General features: G+C 36.3%; 1 long non-coding RNA gene across 2 annotated transcripts in view; it reads right to left on the bottom strand.

The window, feature by feature from the left end:
- LOC115940051 (uncharacterized) overlaps positions 1 to 9,601 on the bottom strand; it is a 67,146-nt gene extending 57,545 nt beyond the window's left edge. For both annotated transcript variants that reach the window (XR_004074840.2, XR_004074838.2), the window contains exons 1-2: positions 9,462 to 9,601; positions 8,050 to 8,191 (exon numbers count right to left, since the gene is read on the bottom strand). This is a non-coding gene — a long non-coding RNA (uncharacterized LOC115940051). The remainder of the gene's footprint in view (positions 1 to 8,049; positions 8,192 to 9,461) is intronic.
- Positions 9,602 to 20,663: the final 11,062 nt, after the last annotated feature.

Below are 20,663 nucleotides of genomic sequence, written 5' to 3'. Positions count from 1 at the left end.
ATATATGACTGAATGATTGATACTTGTATAAGAAAATTGGACTATCTTTGCAAAATGTTGATGAAGTCTATTATATAGTTAAAATATTGAACCCAAGAATCAAATTGTCTCTGTTCAGATCTTGAGTTTGCCATTTGCTTGTTCAGTGACACTAAGAATCTAAGTCTCAATTCCTTATACAGGAAATGAGGATAACAATAGTGCCTATTTCAAATGGTAATTGAGGGTTGTGAAATAATTTCAGTTGACTAGTTGTGACAGAAACCATAAGGCCCTCATGTTCTTAGCATACTGCCTGGCAAAACAGTGAGCATGTGTTAAGTGTTAATTCTTATAAAACTGTTATATTGTGAGCTAGACAAGATTCAGATATTTTAACCAAAGTCTTCGTTCTGTTCTTCCAGATACCACCTCCATTGTGCTCTACCTTCTGAGCTGCTTTATTTTAATTAATTGATGTTAGGAGTCATCAAGTTTCAGTGAAGTACATAGGTGTAAGTCATAGGATATTTTATGTCCTAATCTAACCTAGAAGTTGCCAAATGGTTTTCTATAAATGGACAGATAGTAACTATTTTATTTTTTTTTTATTTTTTATTTTACTTTATTTTATTTATTTATTTGAGAGAGAGAGAGCATGAGGGGGAGAGGGTCAGAGGGAGAAGCAGACTCCTCACTGAGCAAGGAGCCCGATGTGGGACTCAATCCTGGGACTCCAGGATCATGACCTGAGCCGAAGGCAGTCGTTTAACCAACTGAGCCACCCAGGCGCCCGATAGTAACTATTTTAGGCTTCAAGAGCCACATAGTCTGTTGCAATCAATTCTCCATTGTAGGGCAAAAGTAGCTTTAGATAATACAGATAATCCACAAATGAATAGGTGTGGCTATGTTCTCATAAAAGTTAGTTTATGTAAACTGATGTTTGAATTTCATATGATTTTCATGTATCATAAAATATTACTCATCTTTTGATTTTCTTTCTAAACATTTAAAAAGTGAAAAAAAAAGAACTGTGCTGAGCTGTGCCAGCTTAAGTGGGGTCTTTGTCCAATCACATAGATCAGTGGAACAGAAGAGAAAACCCAGAAAAGGACCCACAACTAAGCTTTGACAGAGCAGGAAAGAATATCCAATGGGAAAAAGATAGTCTCTTCAACAAGTGGTATTAAGAAAACTGGACAGCAACATGCAGACGAATGAACCTGGACCACTTTCTTACACCATACACAAAAATAAATTCAAAATGGATGAAAGACCTAATGTGAGACAGGATGCCATCAAAATCCTGGAAGAGAACACAGGCAGCAACCTCTTTGAGATTGGCCATAGCAACTTCTTACCAGACATGTCAGTGGAGGCAAGGGAAACAAAAGCAAAAATAAACTATTGGGACTTCCCCAAGATAAAAAACTTCTGCACAGTAAAGGAAACAATCAACAAAACTGAAAGGCAACCTTTGGAATGGGAAAAGGTATTTATTAATGACATACCTGATAAAGGGTTAGTATCCAAAATATATAAACAACTTATCAAATGCAACACCCAAAAAAACAAAAAATACAGTTAAGAAATGGGCAGAAGACATGAACAGACATTTTTCCAAAGAAGACAGACCGATGCTAACAGACACATGAGAAGATGTTAACATCACTCATCATCAGGGAAATACAAATCAAAACTACAATGAGATATCACCTCACACCTGTCAGAGTGGCTAAAATTAACAACACGGGAAATGACAGATATTGGTGAGGATGCAGAGAAAGGGGAACCCTCTTACACTGTCGGTAAGAATACAAGCTGGTGCAGCCACTCTGGAAAACAGTACTGGAGGTGCTCCAAAAGTTAAAAATAGAACTACCCTACAACCAAGCAAGTGCACTACTTCTTTACCCAAAGAATACAAAAATACTGATTCGAAAGGACAAACACACCCCGATATTTATAGCAGCATTATCTATAACAGCCAAATTATGGAAAGAGCCCAAATGTCTATCGACCGATGAATGGATAAAGAAGAAGTGCTGTGTGTATATATTTGTATATATATGTATATTCCTTATATAGTGGAATATTACTCAGCCATCAAAAAGAATGGAATCTTGCCATTTACAACAGCATGGATGGAACTAGAGTGTATTATGCTAAGCAAAATAAGTCAGCCAGAGAACAACAAATACCATATGATTTCACTCATACATGGAATTTAAGAGACAAAACAGATGAACATAGGGGAAGAGAGGTAGGCAAACCATAAGAGACTCTTAACTATAGAGAACAAACTGAGGGTTGCTGACAGGGAGGTGAGTGGGGGATAAGCTAAATGGATGATGGGTATTAAGGAGGGCACTTATGATGAGCACTGGGTACTATATGTAAGCAATGAAGCACTAAATTCTACTCTGAAACCAGTATTACACTATATGTTAACTAACTAGAATTTAAATAAAAACTTGAAACAAGAAAGAAAGCAAATATAGTCTTAGTTTTTAGTTTTGCTGGCCATACACAATACATAAATTGAAGGTGAGCAGTATTTAGACCTCAGGCTATAGTTTATCTAACCTTGTTCTAATCCACTATTACTACTAAGACTTTAAATGTTGTATCTTGTATTTAAAGAGTAATTATATATAATTTTTTTCAAAATTCTTGACTATTTCAGTAGTTTAGTTAATGAAAATGCCATATGAATGGTCTAGTATCATATTGTAATATTAACAGTCCTAAGAGTGAACAATGTTAGATATTCCAAACACAATTTGACACAATCCTTAACTTATTTCCCCTGAAAAGTATAAATAAAGGGCACTTTAGACATTGTTACTGAAGTTGTTCAGTCTTAGACAGAGAATGTAAACCAGTTTACCTGATCAATTTAATAAAATGTCAACTCTGGAGTTGTCCAATGACAAAGCCTTTGGAAGAAGTGAGGGAGGCTAGATATTTGGAAAGAAAAAAAGGTCTGCCCAGAGGTGACCTCTAATCTTGAGATACGGAAAAGGATTGGATGTGGATAATCAAATTGGACATTTCAACTTTGGTATCCAACATTCCCTGGGCAATTAATTGTATGGCTTTACTTGAGAATTTGGATTGTTCCAGGTGGAAAAACAAACAAGGGACAGATAATCCAATGAATAAAGGGACTATATTACTATACATCTCTGCTCTATGAAAAGTCTCTTAAAGATTCTATGAGCATATTAAATATCATCTGATATTTATGTTGCCTTGGGGCTCCTTAACATGGAGAATGAGAAAAGAAGATGAAGATACAAAGAGGGGAAGAAAATGGAAGGCAGATCAATGTAAATGGGGCCTGTATAAGTTTATATTTGGAACTGCCAGAGCCTGATTGTCATTAAGACCATTCAAGAATTTAGACTCTGTTGTGTTAATTCAGAAGAGGTTCAAGTTTAGAATACAGATGAATTGCTTAGGAGAACATTCGCAGTTCCCTAAAACACACATGGGCAAACTACAACCCGGGAGCTAAATCATCTTACCTCTTGTTTTTGCAAATGAAGCTTACTGGAAGACAGCCATGCTTATCTGTTTGTGTATTAACTATGACTATTTTTGTGCTTCAATAGCAGAGTTGATTAGTTGTGACAGAGACCCTATGGTCTGCAAAGCCTAAACTATTTACTATCTGGTTCTTTACAAAGAATGTTTGTAGACCCCTTCCCTAAAATCTCACTATTCCAAGTGTGTTCTATAGACCAATAGCATCAGCATCTCAAAAAAAAAAAAGGTTAGAAATGCAAAATCTCACACCCCACTTCAAATCTACTGAATCAGAATCTACATTTTAAGAAGATCCCCAAATGACATAATGACATCAATGACTGAAAAGCACTGCCCTAAAATAATTTCTTCTTGTTGACACGTACATGAAACATGGAGGTTTAGGGGGACAGGATGTTTACCATTTGGGAAGATTACCATTTCTGGCATCCTATTGTGAAGATTAGAGTCTCACTGCTCTCCCAACTGGTTTAAACCTTGGTATTCATAAAAGTTACATTTCGTAATCCACACCCAAACTTCCAACGTGAAGATTATTATATCAAGAGGTCAAAACAAAGACTGAAATATTTATAGCAACAGAACATTCTGATAACTCATAAATTACAATCTCTATGAGTCTTGAGAGAAGGTCTTTAAATTACCCAACAGGCAACGAATGTACTACAACCAGCATGTGGGTTCACATTCAGAAATTGTCTCCTTTAAATGCTGTTCAGCTATAATAATAATATTTTTTAAAACTGTTTACAGTTTTGTAGTTTAATCAATCTGAAGAGTTTTATTTTTATACTTCAGTCTCTTAATCAGATGTAAAGACAGAACTTGCATCTCATCAGCACAAGTACATGTTAAAAAGGAAAACACAGAAATGCACTTTTCTTGGCTGATGGACATGTAGCTCTATTTAATAGATACTTTATATTTAGTATTTTGTTATTGAGCTTAGTTCAGTATAAATGCACATTTTCAATGTCATGAATACATGGCATGAATGATGTGACAAGCAATTTGCATTTATATAGCACCTTTCAAAGGTTTAGGAACGCAAAGCAAAGCATAAATGCTTGTGTAACTTTGCAATTAAGAATTCACTTCTAATTACTCCTACTTAAATGTGCAGTCTCTTTTTAATCACAACATTTTTACACCTGTGGTTAAGTGCTCTGACAGAGCCTTAGCCTTATCTCCAAAGCATGCAAATTGCATGACTGGGTTTGTAATGAAAGCTACGTTTGCCAGGAGGAAAATGATCACAGACATATAATGCCAGTAACAATATTAAAAACATAACTAAATTTAAAAGCATCATTCTCTTAGGTTATGTACTCATTCAGATCAACACACACACGCGCACACACACAGAAACACACAAATGCATGTCCAGCTCTGGAGCATGCACAAGTTTTAGGCCCGGATATACTCCTGCTACCACCAGGAAGTTAAGAGATGAGATCTGAAAACCAGCTTGTAAACGTATGCTTGCCTGTAGTAAATCTTTAGCTACTGGAGCTACAATTGCTAGCATTTGTGAGATGCCTTGTTTTCCTGTATAACCAAGGGACCAGTAAATAATATGATGTTTTTAAAAAATGATATCCTGCTACTAGGGGAAAGCACAATTTGGCTGCAACATATGGTTCTGGAGGGCTACAGCCTCGTAAATGGGGCTGAGGAAAGAAAAGCAATTCTGGGAAGGTGGTTGTAGCTAAAGAGAAGGCCCTGGTGACAACCATCTACATAACTGACTGCAGTAAAGCATGAAGCTCCATTTTCCAAAGCTGATTAGAAAGAAGATTTATTAAGAACCTATGATGATCTGGGGACCGGTGTAACACAAATAGACAAGGCATGGTTCCTGCACCTTGAAAGGCTGCCAATAGGCAGCAGAACCAGGTGGACCCAGAAGCAAATAACATTTCAAAATCCACAACCAGTCATGAAAAACTAGACTAAATCAGAAGTTCTCAGATTTTCAATAAAGTATTAATTGTGTGAAAAATAATTTCAGAACAGACTGTCCATTTTAAAAAGAAATATCAAGCCCTTCCATGATGCCAGATATTGTGTTCATCTGAAGATGAAAGTGTTAACAATAATAATAACAACAGTCATAACAATGATGATGATCATAAAGGAGTGTTGGGGAAATCACATAACATTTCCTGCATGCAGAAAAGCCACAGGATAGAGGGCAGGGGAGAAATAACTAAACACTATCATGTGTACTTTTATAAGCTTGTGTGCAGTACTCTGAGAGCAGAGAACAGGGAATATTTTCCTCTGCTAGTCTTTGGGAAAGACTTCAGAGAGACAAGGACATTCCATGAGGAATGTGAAATACCAGTAGGATTCTGCCAACCACAATATTGGTGGCAGAGGGAGAAATATCAGGGAGTAGGAACATTTAAATTTGAAAATTCACACAAATTCTTTGTGTGGTCCTTGACTTCATACCTAAGCACTGCCGTAACAGCATGTTAATTATGAGTACAGGATCAAAAGTCAAATTGTCTCTGTTCATGTCTAATTATGTGACTTTGGACAAGTTACTTCATCTGCCTGAGTCTCAGTTTCCTCATCTGTGTAATGGGGAAAAGATCCTCATCTGAGGATTGTTGTAAGAACTTAATAGTACTTAATGTTAAGTATTTAGAATTTTGACATACGACTAATAGTAAATATTAGCTGTTGGTTTGGTTTGGTTTTACTTCTGTATCTTTTTAGGTAAAGGTAGGGCCATTACCAGTATATGGTGAATGAAGCAGCAAAATAAGCCTTCCGCTCTCCCCCCCAGGACTTTAGGAAGCCTGTCTGTTACTAGTTTCTGGAGGGAAAGATGATGGTGCCGCCATGTGAAAAATAAAACACAGTACCCTTTAACTGTGCTTCTTTCGCACTCACATTCCCCATTACACTTATCTAGTCTTATACAATTATCCTATGAGGAAGGTAGTGTTATTATCTCCACTTTACAAATGAGGGCTGAGGCTTAGAGAGAAAATAATTCAGCAAGTTCAAGAGCCAGGAACTTGTGAAGCCATGATTAAAATTTAGGTGTTCTAACTGGGGAAACCAATTATTTACCACTTTACTGAAATGTCCTAAGATAGAGTTTTGTACAAAATAATCACCCCTCAGGAACAGAAGCATCAAAGGAGCCCAGATTCCATTTCCAGCAGGGGTGGAGGATGTCTAGGAATTCTGAAAGACTCCCCTAACTAAAATCCTAAGATGCTGGATTGAAAAGTATGTTGGCGAACTTGTCACAAAAGGAAGGAATCTGCAGAGAGCGAGAAGTATGTGAAACAGGGATACTAGTAGATAAATGATCCATGAAAAGAGTTTTCAACAAGAAAATTTCTATTGACCCTTGGAGACTTTGAGCTACAATTTCGATGGCCACATAGTGTAGGAGACAGAGGTAAACACTAAAGTTCACTAAACATGAGTAGCCTAATGATGATTTCCACATCGAACTAAGGCCCTGCAAAGAAATCAGGAAAGAAGTAAGAAGAGCCCATTTGCCATGGCTGTGACAGCATTCCCTAATCCACAGCACGAAGAGCCAAATGGATGAGACACTGATTAAGATAGTTAGGGGCCATTTTGCCGGGGCTTGCTCCGTGGGCTGCTGGATGGAAGTTGTGTTAGTGGGCATAAAAGCAACATTCATCTCATTGTACATCTCCATCAGAGCTCTTGCATGACCAGGTGCATTAACAATGAGCACTAATATTTTGAAAATAATCTTTTTTTTTTTTTTTTCTGAGCAGTAGGTCTCAACAGTGGGCTGAAAGTATTCAGTAAACCATATTTTAAACAGATCTGCTCTCATCCAGGCTTTGTTGTTCCATTTCTAGAGCACAGGCAGAGTAGATTTAGCAGAATTCTTAAGGGCTGTTTCTTTTCAGAATAGTAAATGAGCACTGGCTTCAACTTAAGGCAGCTGAATTAGCCCCTAAAAAAAGAGTCAGCCTGTCCTTTGAAACTTTGAAGTCAGGCACTGACTTCTCCTCTCTAGCTATAAAAGTCCTACATGGCATCTTCTTCTAATAGAAGACCATTTCATCTCCATTGAGGGTAGCCACCTTTATTAATTATCTTCTGGATAATTTGTGGCAAATTCTACATCAATTAGTACCTGCTGCTTCACCTGGCACTTTTATGTTATAGAGACGGTTTCTTTCCTTAAACTTCATGAACCAACCTCAGCTAGCTTTGTACCTTTCTTTTGCAGCTTCCCCACCTCTCTCAGCCCTCCTAGAATTGAAGAGAGTTAGGGCCCTGCTCTGGATTAAGGTTTTGGCTTAAGGGAAAGCTGTGGCTGGTCTGATCTTCTATTCAGACCAATAAAAGTTTCTCCATATCAGCAATAAGGCTGTTTGGCTTTCTCATCACTAGCGTGCTCTCTGGACGAGCACCTTATATTTCCTTCAGAAACTTTTCTGCACTCACTATTAGGCTGTTTGGTGCAGAGGCCTAGCTTTCAGCCTATGTTGTCTTTCAACATACCTTCTTCATTCAGCTTAATTATTTCTAGATTTTGATTTAAAGGGAGAGATGTGTGACTCTTTCACTTGAACACTTCGAGGCCATCATAGGGTTATTAATTGGCTTAATTTCGATATTGTTGTGTCTCAGGGGACAGGGAGGCCTGAGGAGAGAGGCAGGGGAATAGTCAGAACACACACAACATTTATCGATGAACTTTGCCATCTTACATGGGCACAGTCCATGGCCCCTTAAAACGATTACAACAGTAATATCAAATCACAGATCACAGTCATCATAACAAATATCAGAATAATGAAAAAGCTTGAAAATTATGAACATTACCAAAATGTGACCCAGACATGCACCAAGCAAATGCTATTGGAAAAAATGCACCGATAGACTTGCTTGACACAGGGTTATCACAAACCTTCAATTTGTAAAAAATGCATATCTTCAAAATGCAATAAAGCAAAGGGCAATGTCAATTATATCTCAATAAAGCTAGAAAAAAATTCCTGCAAAACGTAAATTAAAAAATTAATACAGGGCTCCTGGGTGGCTCAGTTGGTTAAGCAACTGCCTTCGGCTCATGATCCTGGAGTCCCTGGATCGAGTCCCGCATCGGGCTCCCTGCTCGGCAGGGAGTCTGCTTCTCCCTCTGACCCTCCCCCCTCTCATGTGCTCTCTCTCATTCTCTCTCTCTCAAATAAATAAATAAAATCTTTAAAAAAAAATTAATACAGTATTATGCTGGATGACAATTATCAGATGTGTCCCAGACATCAATTGAGGAGCTGCCAAGACAGGGTGGATGGCAGAGATGTGCTCTTTCCCTTTGTCTCTGAGTTGTAGAATGCAGATCTCATGGCAGTCAGAGTCACATAACAAAAGAAATCTATTCAGTTAATTACAAAAGAATGCTAAGGTCTATCAGAGCCCCAAGCCCAGAAATGCACATATAAACTTAAAGGCATTTAAATATCACATCTATCTCAGGTGGCCACCAGAAAGAAATAATACATATATTAATGAATAAACAGCTGGTAGCTTTTCAGAGTAAACTATTGCTCTGTGACTATAAAGTAACTCAAACAGACACGGTCTTGCAGCACTTTCATAGGACAAAAGAAAAAAAATTGTATGTCTAAAACTCTAAATCCATAGAAAATCTTCCCTTCAACTATGATTTCTATCTTTCTTTCATACATTTAGAAAATATATGTCACCACTGCCCAGAAATGAATGAGTTATAACAGTCTTTGCTCCAAAGATAGAATTGAGCTTCATATAAGACTTGACTCATTCATTTAAAAAAATCTTTTTGTTTAAATTTAAAACCACTAAAATTATTGATGCTGGCTCTCTCAGAAGGAAGATGTGAGAAAGAAACCAGAAAAAAATGTAAAACCCAGTGTCGCTGAGACTCCTACCTGATGGGTAATTGAGTTGCAAACCCTTTAGCTATGCTGTTATCATTCCAGTGAATTCAGTCTGTATCTGTGAGTGGAGAAGAGCCTTTGTCAGATACGGTTTCAAAGAGCTCAGACCAAATATATGTAATTATTTTCTAACCTCTGAACATTTTTTCTTAGAAGGAAATAATAACCAAATGCCTAAGAAAAAGACCCAAGCAAAAAAAAAAAAAAAAAATCCATTTCATGTTCCAATTATCCAAGTTGTAGAAAAAAGTATAAGTTTTTAAAATGCAAGTGATATAGAAATACTTCTTTTTTTTTTTTTAAAGATTTTATTTATTTATTTGAGAGAGAGAATGAGATAGAGAGATCATGAGGGTCAGAGGGAGAAGCAGACTCCCTGCTGAGCAGGGAGCCCGATGCAGGACTCGATCCCGGGACTCCAGGATCATGACCTGAGCCGAAGGCAGTCGCTTAACCAACTGAGCCACCCAGTCGCCCCTAGAAATACTTCTATTATAAGAAGAGAAACATCAAGTATGAGGAGGGCTTTCATTAACCAAAATAACAAAGATGGTTTTATTCACTGTTACTTTGAAAAGCATATATATAAATGAATATATATGAATATGTATTGAACATTATGAATACATACACACATATATAAACATGTGTGTAAGAGAGATTTTTGGGGGCGCCTGGGTAGCTCAGTCAGTTAAGCGTCTGCCTTCGGCTCAGGTCATGATCCCAGGGCCCTGGGATCGAGCCCCACATCGGGCTCTCTGCTCAGCCGAGACTCTGCTTCTCCCTCTTCCTCTCCCTCTGTGCTCTCCCCTCCACCTCTCAAATAAATAAATAAATAAATAAATAAATAAATAAATAAATAAATCTTTACGAGAGAGAGAGAGAGATTTTTGGTAGTATGAGGGGTTGCGAACAAGTGCTCCTGAAAACTCATAAAAATTTCTATGTTGATTCAACCTCCTAGAAATAATTACAATATAATAGTGTGCTGCCTATTGTCAGGCCTGCAGTTTGTAGAGCATTCCATGACTTGAATTCTTTTTCCACGTGTTGGGTGTAAGTTGTGAGTCACCATCTCTGTTTACAAGGCGGTGTTAAGCAAGTGTCTCATTTACAAGCACACTGTATTCATAAGCAAGCATTCAGCATTCCTCTCCTCAGTGGTAAAAAAAAAAAAAAAGTACTTATCCGAAGATGAATTTCCATTCAGCTTGAAATGCTTTGCTGTTTCTCACTTCCCTCGTTAGTGCCAAGTGATTGGCAAGTTACCCTCCAGACAGGGCACCATCTTCTATGTGTCGATTGAGGAGTAAGTGCCCAGTAAAGCACAGCCAAAAGGAAATATATAAATCTGTTTTGAAATTCAATAAATTTATAAGCCATGCTACTCCCCAAGGCCTGTGGGAGCATATACATCATAAACCACCACTGTAAAGCTATAAATATTGCAAGCAGTTAGTAACGGCTGAAAGCACATCCCTGAAAGCCTGGTTAAAGATGGGCGATGCACGATGCCGAAGCCAGAGCTAGTGCAAGGTCTTGTGAGCAGTTTGTTTTTCTAGGTAAATGAAAAGGCACAGTCCCAGCTAGCATCTAGCACTCCTTTATTTCAGGTTTGCAGAGATGGTGCAATTGTCTCAAGTTCAACCCTGGTTCTGTGCATTGTCTCTCATAATCACCTTTCCTTCCGTTACCCACTCTGTGGGTTCTGTTTCGCACCAGCTCAGCTACAAGGAAGAAATAAGCTGTGCTGGCCATGCGGTCGGAAAGCTAAGGTTGGCAGGATTGGCCTCAGCACTTTCTTGGGTTATTGTGTCCCTGCCTCGGCTTTCCATCCAGAGGAACCCCATTCAACCCCCTGTTTTACTCTTGGATACTACTGTTTTATTTCACTAATATTTCCTCTCTGTTTTCCTTCCTACTGCTATATTTGGATGCAGACTGTGTCCTGATATGGGCATTTTAGGATTTAGCTGTTTTCTATGAGTATATAGTATGTAAAATATCAAATCTTTTCTTATGGTTGAAAAGATCAAAGCTTAGGTCATGGTCAATTTTGCAAATGTTGTCCATTCTTCCATCACTGATTTGGAAATTATAAATTTTCCTTTAGTGCATTTAGTATCATTTAGTCTATCAATACCTTTTTAGTGGTTATTCTGGTATACATTTAACAAAATCTAAAGTAAATTACTATCTTTACATTCTTCCTGAATAAAACAAACCTCTGAGAATATTTTAACTTCATTTAATTCCTCTCAATTTATATGTCATTTTGGTCAAATATTTTTTTGCCCCACAATTATACATTATTGTTTTGTATCGTTATTGTTTGTTAAGATTTAACCAAATAAATATGGTGATATTTGTTCATTATTATTCATTTTTCAATCTTACGCTTTCCTTCTGAGATCCTTTTCCTAAAGTACCTCCTTTAGAAATGTCTCTAGTGAAGGTTTTTTGGTGGTAAACACTAATTTTGTCTAAAAATGTTATAAAAATAATATATCCTCTTAGGGCACCTGGGTGGCACAGTCAGCTGGGCATCTGCCTTCAGCTTGGATCATGATCTCAGGGGCCTGGGATCGAGCCCCACGTCAGGCTCTCTACTGCGTGGAGAGTCTGCTTCTCCCTCTCCTTCTGCCCCTGCTTGTGTGCTCTCTCTCTCTAGCTCACTTTCTCTCTCAAATAAATAAAATCTTAAAAATATATATATCATCTCTTCTTTCAGCCCTTTAATGGTATTATTTTTCATTTTTGCTGCTATTATTAATATTAAAAAGTTAAGTGACTATCAAACTCAATTTCCTCTGATCGTTTCTAAATCTTAGCTTTGTTTTTGGTCATCTGCCTTTCACCACATTGTCTGGTGATGGTCTTCCCTTCATTTTTTTCTCCATGGGACACAATATCTTGAATCTGATTATTGGTGTTTTTCACCAGTTTTGCACTATTCTCAGCCATTATTTTTTCTGAGATGGCTCTTCTCTCATTCAATCTCTGTTGGATCTTCTCATCTTTTCCTTTCTTCATCTCACTTTCATACATTTCATTTTTTCTTTTTGCCTTTCTGTGTTATTTTCATCTTTAGATATTTTTTCCAACTTTCTGGTGTCACATTCACCTCTGTTTTACTATGTCATGAGACATATTTTCCTGGATACATTAGTACTTCTACTTGATGAATACCTGGGGTGGAATTATGGGGTCAGAGGTAAGGTACATATTTAGCTATGTGAGAAACTGCCTAATTATTTGCCAAGTATTTGTACTATTTTATATTCTCATAAGTTCAGTAGTTCCACCATCTCATAACACTTAATATTGTCAGTACTTTTTACTCTAGCCATTCTAGTAATTTAATATTGTATTTCATTGTGATTTTAATTTATGGTTCTTTGATATCTAAGAACATTAACTTATCTTGTGCATATTGCCATTGTTTTTTATCTTATTTTGATAAAGTGCCTGTTGAAATCATTTGCTTATTTTAAATGCATTATATGTCTTTTCATCATTGTATTACTGGTGTTCTTTATATGTTCTGATTTTACTTTGCTTTTAGATATATATAGTACACATTTTCACCCAATGGTGGCATGTCTTTTCATTTCCTTAACATTGTCTTCTGAAAAGCAGAGTATTTTTTATTTTTATTAAGGCCAATTTATCATTAAAAAAAATAGTGCATTTTGTACCCTTAGAAATCTTTCAATTTTATTCTTCTTTTGTAATTCTGTTATGGCTAGTTTAGTTCTTTGTACTTCCTATGTTTTTTAAAACAAAACAACTTTGTCATTTTATGCCAAAAAAAAAAAAAAAGCCTGCTTTAATTTTGACATGGGTGGGTATTAAATCTATGAATCAATCAGTTGATTAACATATTAATAATATTGACTCTTCTAACCCATGAACACTGCATATCTCTTCATTTAAGTATTCTCAGTAGTGTGCTGACAAATATTTAATAATCAGCTTTTAGGGCGCCTGGGTGGCTCAGTTGGTTAAGCGACTGCCTTCGGCTCAGGTCATGATCCTGGAGTCCCGGGATCGAGTCCCGCATCGGGCTCCCTGCTCTGCAGGGAGCCTGCTTCTCCCTCTGACCCTCCCCCCTCTCATGTGTTCTCTGTCTCTCTCATTCTCTCTGTCTCAGATAAATAAATAAAATCTTTAAAAAAAAAAAATAATCAGTTTTTAGAATACATAGCTTTCACATGTAGCATTTGCTGATTTCTATGGTATAAATACTCCTAGCATGACTCATCTCTAGTTACCAGTGTGATGTGACTGAATAAGAGGTTGGGAGAGTGGGCTCCAGGATACCACCAGGACTTCATTACTCTGGTGTGATGATCCTGCAAATTGCTTGTTAAATTTATTTTCCTAAAAATTTTATGTCTTTGGAGGCTATCACAAATGGAATATATAATTTCATTTTCCAAATGTTTGCTTCCAGAATAATTGGAATACTATTTACGTTTACATTGTCCTGCATTCTGTTACTTTGCTTTATTCACTTATTAATTCTAGTAGGGCTTTCTATAAATTCCTAAGGATTATTTAGGTATAAAATGATGACATCATCGATGAGCAGAGATAGTTTTATGACTTTTATGCCATTTGCAGCTCTATGATTTTGATTTTTCTTGCCACAATTAATACACAAAATTTGTAATTTTCATCTATCCAAGAGTAAATCCAATAAAAGCTACCCCATTATTTAAATTCAAATTTTAGGGGCGCCTGGGTGGAACAGTCAGTTAAGCGTCTGCTTTCAGCTCAGATCATGGTCCCAGAATCCTGGGATCAAGCCCCGCATTGGACTTGCTCAGTGGGGAGCCTGCTTCTCCCTCACCCTCTCCTTCTGCTGCTTCCCTTGCCTGTGCACTAGTTCGCTCGCTGTCAAATAAATAAATAAAATCTTTAAAAATAAATAAATTCAAATTTTATCCTTTTTTGGGTGGAATACAGGTAGGATAAATTCTGACCCAAGATATCTGAATTAAATTTTACTACTAGGAATTCCCAAAGAAGACATGTATTTTTAAAAAATATTTTAGTGATTTTTAGTATATTCATTATGTTGTGCACTCATCTTCATTATCTATTTTTGGACCATTTCCATCACTCCGAAAAGAAACAGTGTCCATATTAGCAGTTAGTCTCAATTCCCCCCTCCCTTCATCCCCTGCAACCACTAATCAACTTTCAGTCTCAATTGATTTGCCTATTCTGGATATTTCATATAAATGGAATTATATAATATGTGGCCTTTTGTGTCTGGCTTCTTTACTTTAGCATACTGTCTTCAAGGTTCATCTGTTTTAGCATATTACAGCACTTCATTCCTTTTTATTACTGAATAATATTCAGTTGTGTAGATATATCACATATTACTTATCCATTCATCAGCTGAAGAACCTTTGGGTTATTTCCACTTTTGGGGTATTATGAATAATGTTCTTATAAAAATACATGTGCAAGTTTTTGTAGACATGTTTTCAGTTCTCTTGGGTATTCAACTAGGAGTGGAATTTCCAGGCCATATGGTAATTTTACATTCAGCTTTTTGAGAAACTGCCAAACCATTTTCCAGAATGGCTACACCATTTTATATTCCTCCCTGCAATGAATGAGAGATAAAATTTCTCTACATTTTCTCTAACATTTGTTATTTTCTGTTTTGTTTTTTTCTTAGTAGCCATCCGAGTGGGAATAAAGTGGTATCTCATTGTGATTTTGGTTGATCTTTTCCTGGTTAGTAATGATACTAAGATGTTTTCATGTGCTTGTTGGTCATTTGTATATTTTCTTTGGAGAAATGTCTATTCAAGTCCTTTGCACATTTTTTAGTTGAGTTATCTGTCATTTAATTGTTGAGTTGTAAGAGTTCTTTATATATCTTGGATATTGGAGCTTTATCAGCAAATACTTTCTCCCATTCAGCATCTTATCACTTCCAAAGTGTCCTTTGACACACTTAATTTTGATAAAGTCACATTTGTCTGTATTTTCCTTTATTGCTTGACCTTTTGGTCTTATATCTTAAAAACAAACAAACAAACAAACAAAACTGTTGCCTAATCCAAGGCCATGTGGGTTTTCATCTGTATTTCCTTCTAATAATTTTATAGTTCTAACTTTTACATGTAGATCTTTGATCCATTTTGAGTTAATTTTTATACATGGTATAAGGACACATCCAAATTCAATGTTTGGCATGTGGCCATCTGCTTGTTACAGCACCATTTGTTGAAAAGACTACTCACTGCCCATTGAATTATTTTAGCACCCTTGTTAAAAATAACCGAAAAATAAATGTATGAATTTCTTTCTGGACTCTCAATTTTTTTTTAACAACGTGTTTTATTAATTTCAAGTGTACAATATAGTGATTCAACAATTTCATACATCACCCAGTGCTCATCATGACAAGTACACTCCTTAATCCCCATCACCTATTTAACCCATCCTTCCATCCACCTCCCCTCTGGTAACCATCAGTTTGTTCTATATAATTAAGAGTCTGTTTCTTGATTTGTCTCTCTCTTTTTTTCAAACCCTTTATTCTTTTGATTTGTTTCTTAAATTCCATGAGTGAAATCATATGGTATTTGTCTTTCTCTGATTAACTTGTTTCACTCCACCATGTTCCTGCAAATGGCAAGAAAATATATATATATCTCCACTGCATCTTCTTTATCCATTCACCACTCAATGAACACTTAGGTTGCTTCTATAATTTGGCAAATTTATATGCTGCTATAAACATAGGGGTGCATATATCCTTTTGAATTAGTGTTTTTGTATTCTTTGGGTAAATACCCAGTAGTGTGATTGCTGCATTGTAGGGTAGTCCTATTTTTAACTTTTTGAGGAACCGCCATGTGTTTTCCACAGTGGCTGCACCAGTTTTTCCCACCAACAGTGCACGTGGGCTCCTTTTTCTTCACACCCTCACCAACACCTGTTGTTTCTTATATTGCTTATGTTACCCATTCTGACAGGTGTGAAGTGATATCTCATTGTAGTTTTGATTTGCATTTCCCTGATAATGAGTGATGTTGAGCATTTTTTAATGTACCTGTTTGCCATCTGGATGTCTTCTTTGGAGAAATGTTTTTCACGTCTTCTGACTAATTTTAATTGGATTATTTTTGGGTTTTGGGTGTTGAGTTTTATAAGTTCTTTATATATTTTACTAACCTTTTATCCAGTATGTCATTTGCAAATATCTTCTCCCATTCTGTCGGCTGCCTTTTATTTTGTTGATTGTTCCCTTTGCTCTGCAGCTTTTTATTTTGATGTAGTCCCGATAGTTTATTTTTGCTTTTGTTTCCCTTGCCTCAGGGGACATATCTAGAAAAAAGTTGTTAAGGCCAATGTCAGACACATTACTGCCTGTGCTCTCTTTTAGGATTTTTATGGTTTCAGGGTTTCACATTTAGGTCATTAATACATTTTGAGTTTATTTTTGTGTATGGTGTAAGAAAGTGGCCCAGTTCATTCTTTTGCATGTAGCTGACCAGTTTTCTCAACACCATTTGTTGAAGAGACTGTCTTTTTCCCATTGGATATTCCCTGCTTTGTTGAAGATTAACTGATCATATAACTGTGGGTTTATTTCTGGGTTTTCTATTCCATTTTATTGATTTAAGTGTCTATTCTTGTGCCAGTACCATACTGTTTTAATTACTACAGCTTTGTAATATAACTTGGAAGTCTGGAATTGTGATACCTCCAGCTTTGCTTTGCTTTTTCAAAATTGCTTTGACTATTTGGGTTTTTTTGAGGTTCCAACAAATTTTAGGGTTGCTTTTTTTTAGTTCTGTGAAAAATGTTGTTGGTATTTTCATAAGGATTGTATTAAATGTGTAGATTGATTTGGGTAATATAGACCTCTTTACAATATTTGTTCTTCCAATGCATGAGCATGGGATTTATTTGTGTCATCTTCAATTTCTTTTATCAGTGTTTTATAGTTTTCAGAGTACATGTCTTTCACTACTTTGGTTAGGTTTATTCTCACATATCTTATTATTTTTGGTGCAATTGTAAATGGGACTGCTTTTTTTTTTAATTTCTCTTTCTGCTTCTTCATTATTAATGTATAGAAATGCAACAGATTTCTACACATTGATTTTGTATCCTGCAAATTTACTGAATTCATTTATCAGTTCTAGCAGTTATCTGGCAGATTCTTTCAGGTTTTCTATAGATAGTATCATGTCAAAGAGTGAAAGTTTCATTTCTTCCTTACTAATTTGGATGCTCTTTGTTTTTGTTGTCTGATTGCTGTGGCTAGGACTTCCAGTACTGTGTTGAATAAAAGTAGTGAGAGTGAACATCCTTGTCTTGTTCCTGACCTTAGAGGACAGGCTCTCAGTTTTTTGCCCTTTAGGATGGTATTAGCTTTCGGTTTTCATATATGGCCTTTACAATGTTGAGGTATGTTCCCTCTAAACATACTTTGTTGAGGGTTTTTATCATGAATGGATGTTGTACTTTGTCACATGCTTTTACTGCATCTACTGAAATGACTATATAGTTCTTATACTTTCTCTTTCTGATTTGATGTATCACATTGATTGATTTGCAAATATTGAACAATGCTCACACCCCACTTGATCATGGTGAATGATCTTTTCAACATATTGTTGGATTTGGTTTGCCAGTCTTTTGCTGAGGATTTTTGCATCTATGTTCATCAGAGATATTGGCCTGTAGTTCTCTTTTTTGTGTGGTGTCTTTATCTGGTTTTGGTATCAGGGTACTGCTGGACTCATAGAATGAATTTGGAAGTTCTCCTTGTTTTTCTATTTTTTGGAATAGGTATTAACTCTACTTTAAATGTTTGTTACAATTTGCCTGTGAAGCCATCTGGTCCCAGATTTTTGTTCATTGGGAGTTTTTTTATTACTAATTCAATGTCTTTGCTGGTTATAGGTCTTTTCAAATTTTCTATTTCTTCCTGTTTCTATTTCTTCCTGTTTCAATTTTGGTAGCTTATGTTTCTAGGAATTCATCCATTTTTTGGTAGGTTGGCATATAGTTTTTCATAATATTCTCTTATAATTATATTTTCTGTGGTGGTGGTTATTTCTCCTCTCTCATTTGTGTCTTTATTTATTTGAGTCCTTTCTCTTTCTTGATAAGTCTGGCTAGAATCCTATCAATTATATTGATATTTTCAAAGAACCAGCTCCTGGTTTCATTGATCTGTCCCATTGTGGGTTTTTTTTTTTAGTTTCTATAACATTTATTTCTGCTCTAATCTTTATTTCTTTCCTTCTGCTGGTTTTAGGTTTTGTTTGTTGTTCTTTTTCTAGCTCCTATAGGTGAAATATTAGGTTGTTTATTTGAGATTGTTCTTGCTTCCTAAGGTAGGCCTGTATTGTTACAAAATTCCTTCTTAGAACAGCTTTTGCTGTATCCCAAAGGTTTTGGATCATTGTGTTTTCATTTAATTTGTTTCTATGTACCTTTTTATTTTTTCCTTTATTTCCTGGTTTACCCATTCATTGTTTAAAAGCATCTTATTTAACCTCCATATATTTGTAGTCTTTCCAGATTTTTTTCTTGTGTTTGACTTTTAGTTTCATAGTGTTGTGGTCAGAAAAGATGCATGGTCTGACTTTGATATTCTTGAATTTGTTGAGGCTTGGTTTGTGGCCTAAATTGTAATCTATTCTAGAGAACGTTCTGTGTGCACTTGGAAAGAATGTGTATTCTGCTGTTTTAAGATTAAATGTTCTGAATATATCTGTTAAATCCATCTGTTCCAGTGTGTCATTCAAAGCCAATGTTTCCTTGGTGATTTTTTGTTTAGATGATCCATCCATTGATGTAAGATGGGGGTTAAAGTTCCTACTCTTATTGTATTATTATTAATTCATTCCTTTATGTTTGTTATTAATTGTTTTATGTATTTGGGTGATCCTATGTTGGGTGCATAAATATTTACAATTGTTACGTCTTCTTGTTGGACTGTCCCTTTTATTATTATATAGTGTCCTTCTTTGTCTCTTGTTACAGTCTTTGTTTCAAAGTCTATTTTGTCCAACATAAGTATTGCTACTCTGGCTTTCTTTTGATATCCATTTGCATGACAGATGTTTCTCCATCTCCTCACTTTCAATCTGCAGGTGTCTTTCAGTCTGAAATGAAAAATCCCCTGCTAGCTTTATGGAGTTTCCCTTATATGTTACTGTTTTCTTTTGTCTTACTGCTTTAAAAAATTTTTTTATGTCTTGGATTTGCCTTTGTTGATTTTGTTGGGGGTTCTGTGTGTCTCCTGGATATCTGATTCATTCCCCAGTTTTGGAAAGTTTTCAATTATTATTTCTTCAAATAAATTTTCTGCCCCTTTTTCTCTCTCTTCTTCTGGGACTCCTATAATAGGAATGTTATTACGTTTGATGGAGTCACTGAGTTCCCTAAATCTATTCTCATTTTGCATAATTCTTTTCTCTTTTGTTCAGCTTGATGACTTTCCATTACTCTGTCTTCTGGGTCATTAATTCATTTTTCTTCAAGCTTGCTGATCATTCCATCAAGTGTGTTTCTCATTTTATTTATTGAGTCTTTTATCTCTAGTATGCTATTCCCTATCTCTATGTTTAGGGTCTCACTCATGTCTTTCATTTTTTTTCCTAGTCCAGTGAGTATGCTTATGATAATTGCTTTAAATACTCCATTAGGCATGTTACTTATATCTGTTTCCCTTAGATCTCTGGCCATGGCCTTGTCCTGTTCTCTCACTGAGGATAAATTTCTCTGTCTTCTCATTTTGTCTACATTTCTGTGATATTTCTTTGTTGGGAAAGTCAGCTATGTCTCCAGTTCTTGAGGGTAATGGCCTTATGAAGAAAAGGTCCTGTAGTGCCCTGCTGTGTCATGTCTCTTGTTCCCCTGGGCCTGGTGCTTCTGGGAGTGTCTCCAATGTGTGCTGACTATGCTTTGCTGTTTGGTCCTGGCCATTTCATCCTTAATTCCAGTCATTTGCTGAGGCTCTCTTTGTCTGTTTGGGCAGTGTTTGGTCCCTGGCCTGAATATGGCGTGTTTTAACTGGATGTGCTCTGGTCTACTTGTAAAATGAGACCTGACACCTCTGCCAGAACTGAGGCTTTGCAAAACTCCTGAGTCAAGACAAATGGTGTGATCAGGTATTTGGGCCTCTCTTCTGGGGGTGGG

Source organism: Leptonychotes weddellii, chromosome 1, assembly GCF_054177405.1.
Source record: "Leptonychotes weddellii isolate Sample4059 chromosome 1, ASM5417740v2, whole genome shotgun sequence".
Taxonomy (NCBI): domain Eukaryota; kingdom Metazoa; phylum Chordata; class Mammalia; order Carnivora; family Phocidae; genus Leptonychotes; species Leptonychotes weddellii.
This window is presented reverse-complemented; position numbering and strand designations above follow the sequence as displayed.